This window comes from Engraulis encrasicolus, chromosome 12 (assembly GCF_034702125.1).
Source record: "Engraulis encrasicolus isolate BLACKSEA-1 chromosome 12, IST_EnEncr_1.0, whole genome shotgun sequence".
Taxonomy (NCBI): domain Eukaryota; kingdom Metazoa; phylum Chordata; class Actinopteri; order Clupeiformes; family Engraulidae; genus Engraulis; species Engraulis encrasicolus.
This window is the reverse complement of record NC_085868.1, coordinates 31,116,996-31,121,050: the sequence shown is the minus strand read 5'-3', so window position 1 is coordinate 31,121,050 and position 4,055 is coordinate 31,116,996. Positions and strand designations below refer to the sequence as shown.

At 41.5% G+C, this 4,055-nt stretch overlaps 1 long non-coding RNA gene across 2 annotated transcripts; it reads right to left on the bottom strand.

The window, feature by feature from the left end:
• Nucleotides 1-510: 510 nt before the first annotated feature.
• On the bottom strand, nucleotides 511-3,823 carry LOC134460180 (uncharacterized). 2 transcript variants are annotated; one of them, XR_010037007.1, is made up of 5 exons: nucleotides 3,516-3,823; nucleotides 2,781-2,877; nucleotides 2,614-2,698; nucleotides 2,393-2,478; nucleotides 511-595 (listed from the first exon to the last, which is right to left on the bottom strand). It is a non-coding gene; the product is annotated as an uncharacterized LOC134460180 (long non-coding RNA). The 2 variants fall into 2 exon arrangements; XR_010037008.1 differs by lacking the exon at nucleotides 511-595 and having other exon boundaries at nucleotides 2,065-2,478; nucleotides 2,781-3,004.
• Between the last annotated feature and the right edge of the window lie 232 nt (nucleotides 3,824-4,055).

Here is a 4,055-nt window from a genome sequence, read left to right as displayed (position 1 = left end):
TCAATATCTTTAACTATTTAATTTTTAAAAGTAACAGTTATCAGCTTAAACAGTAACACAATGAAGAAAGAGAGATGAGGACTAGCAAAATGAAGAGAATAGATGAGGGGAGAGCTTGTGGAGAAGAGAGGGAGGCAAGAGAAGAGATATAGTGCATTCATTAATCAAAATTTTCTACTAGGGCCGGTGGCGTTCATGTGTGCTTCGGATGTCAGTGTTTGATATTTACGTAATTACCACATGAACGCACAATTAGGAACTGTACTGCATTTAAAAGATATTTTCTACTGGGCAGCAGCAGCGAGCCCGTACTTTTGAGCTCAGCCACTTTGCACTGTAGTTCAGGATTTCCCAAAATAGTTTTTATAATAAAAATATATTGAGAGTCTGTAATAGTGATCTAAAGTGAAAGCTGTAGAAACTGCATGATGACTTCTGTTCAGCTATGAAAATACTCCGGGTGTCGGCGGGCGTTATGGGAGAGAGGTGGCCGGGCGTTCACGGACGCTATGGGAGATAAGGGTTAAAGGAACTTCTCTGACGATGGTGGTCCTTTGTAAAAAGTTTCAGGGGTAAACCGCCTTCATGATGCTACCTGTGAGGAAACAAACAAAAAAAGCACAGTTTTCAATTATGGGCAATATTATTGGACACAAGTCATGTAGAAAGCAATATGCACTAAGAAGCAGGAACTCAGACCGTTATCGACTTTTTCCATATACAGTCCCTTCCAAAGGGTTTGGAACAGAAAGGCGCATGACATTGGAGTACATCTCGTCTTATTTAAACCTACTGTATAAACATGCCATAGGGTCATTTCACGTGAAATCAGACACTTTGGGACCCGACCGACACCAGTGTTAATTTCGTGACGAAATATTTTCGCCATAATTATCGTTAACGATTGTTTTTCCCCTGACGACAATAAAACGATAACGAAAAAAACAGCATGTGTTTGTACGAAAAATATAACGATATTGATTTATATTTTCGTCAAAAAAATAAAAATGTGACTACAATACCATCGGAGACGAAAACCAATAGGAAGCATTTTTGTTAATATGTCACTGAAACATTGAAAAAGAATTTCCTGATCTTTCGCAAGTCGCGACCCATCTGCTCCGCGTCTCCCTCCCCTCCCTCACACACACAAACACGCAGGCTTAGTGACAGGCAGCGTCGGTGCTGCACGCCCGTGACCTTTTTTTAACAGCAGTAGCCTACTTTTCAGGGCAATCCTGGCTGGACAAAAATATTGTTGCCTATTTATCCATGACGAAGAAGTTTATGCAGTCATGAAATAGTGGTGGTGCTGTCTGTCCTAAAGTAGCAAACATCTTTCTCTAACGATGCCTTTTTTTCTCCACTCCCAGTCGCTTTCATGAACCTGCTACCCGACGGTCGTTGTCTGATCTTTTTTCAATGTTCGCTAATGTTTGTAATTTAAGGGTCTATGCGTTGGTACAAGCCTTCTGATAAGAATCACTTTAGTGCTGATCGCAAAGGATTCGGAAGTGTGGAGTTTTGCGACTTGTTTCAGTCAAGGACACTGAAATAGGAAGTAAACGGCCTTTCCACGCTTTCATGTGCGTTTTTCCAATAACACCTTGCGAATGCATGCAACATGGACACAACCATGTCAACGAGAGCGCGTATGCCATCACAACTTCGCATCAAGCAAATAATATGCAACAGCTTGCAATACGCGCACGAGGGAGAGAGAGAGAGAGAGAGAGAGAGACACGTCTTCCAACAGGTGCCTGTAGGCTACCCCGCGACGCTCTTGATTACTGGTATACCCACAAGTATTTTTTCATAACGTGCAGTCCCGTTTTTCCCCCAAAGTCGTAAAATATCGACAGAGCTTTATGAGTGTCGTGGCCATGATTTTTTTTTACACATTGGACGCACTGGCTTATAAGACACTCTGGCAGTTTTGACAATATTTCATGATTACAATATGTCATTTTAATCATTGATTTCCCCAAATTGTATTTTAGTTTGACAATTTTATAGAGGAGTGTAGACAAGAGGAAATGATATTTTGGTTGACTAAAATTATTTTAGATTTCATCGACTAAAATTGTATGAATTTTAGTCAGCTAAAACTAGACTAAGACAAAAATGATTTAGATGACTAAATTGTGACTAAAACTAAAATTGCATTTTCGTCAAGAGACTAAAACTAAATTAAAAATTCCTCTCAAAATTAACACTGACCGACACGGATTTCAAATCATACTTGCTGTGCCTGATTAGTAGCAAGGTAGCACCCCAGAACTGCATTTGTGCGAATCTGACACCAATATTAAGGGAGAAACAGACTAGCGAAGGTTTACATATGAGGGTAGGGTATAGTCTACATGTTTCTGACATTGGCTCAGCAACTCACCCTATTGGACCATCCTCCATTCCTGGTTCCATCCCCCTGGGTGCTCGGTGCTGGCTGTGTCAACGTGCATGGGTGGCTACCCAACACTGTTCAAAAACATGATGAGATTTAGATGAGATTTAATATCAGACAAAATATTTATTACATATCACTATAAGCAAATACTGTGTCGAGCCCTACATAGCCTAAATAAACGAAACAGTGCCAGCATGCATACTTACACTGGGTCTGCGTCAGGGGGCACTTCCAGGAGATCTGGTCAATACTGTGTCACTGGTGTCAACAGTGAGTGGGCTGAACGTTCATCTGTACAATGTAAACAAACATTTAATTATTTCCCATACACCTAAAACAATTACATGTGTATGACATTAGCTCACTAACTCACCCTATTGGGTCATCCTCCACTCCTGGGTCCATCCCCATGTGCCATGGGTGCCCGCTGCTGGCTGTGTCAACATGCATGGGTGGCTGGCTACCCAACACTGTTCAAAAACATGATGATTTAGATGAGATTAAATGTCACAAAAACAATGCCAGCATGTATACTTACACTGGGTCTGCATCAGCGGGCACTTCCACTTATCAAATAAATCTGTCATGAGCCAACAACTGAGAGAGGAAAAAGTCAAGTCACAATTTAGCTTTCATGACAGTAAATTACTACATGAGTGCAAATAAATACATCAGCAGGTTCACAACGCCATGAATTATTTCTGAGGTCAGTAGCCTACTGTAAGAAAGCTTGGGACAAATCATTCATGCAGTCATTTCAGAAGTCAGTAGGCTTAAGCTTACCTCATCTAAACATACAAAAAACAACATGACTCACTACAAAGACCTCAGAAAAGAAACTAACTAACATTTATGGTAGTCCAACACCGTTAGTAATGTGCCAATCTCTTTGCCTACATCTGCAAAGCTACTCAACGTGACACCCCCTCTCCGTTTGTTTACATCCGGCGTCCACCTCTCCCCAATGCAATGAATTAGCTATGCACGATGGGCATGAGATTGTGTATCTTGCAAGCGACAGGGATTCATCTTTCAAATAAGAAAGGACTATGCAGGCAATTGCATGTCTGTTCAGTGAATATCAAAACATTTTAGCAGCCAAACTTACTTGGATGCAACAGCAGCAGCGGCAGCAGCAGGAGTAGGCAGTAGACAGCAGCAGGCAGGCAGCTCATCGCATGCTCTTCTCGCATCGCTCCAACTTCTCTTGTCAACTTTGATTAATACTTCCGACACTGTCAACATCCACATGCCGATACGTCCGCGAAAACACCTTGAAATGACGACTCTTCTCCGTTTAGACTTGTAATTGTCCTTCAGCAATATAAACCGTGAACACTGAACAAGACACTACTTCCTCAAAGTGTAATGTGTCCCCTCAAAGAACGTCCCCTGGAAACGCATCACTGATCACAAAACAACATCCGGTCGATTAACCACTTCTTCTTCTTTTTAGGCTTTTATGGCGGTTGGCAGCTTAGCGTAAAAGCAGCATTACCGCCACTTGCTGGACTGGGGTATGGACGCAAGAGACCTATTCTAATGCCTAATCTGGGGGGGGGGGGGGGGGGGATAAATAAAGAAAAAAGTAAAAATAAAAAATAAAATAAAATTAAAGTAGAAATAACAGAAAACGATTAGACCCTAT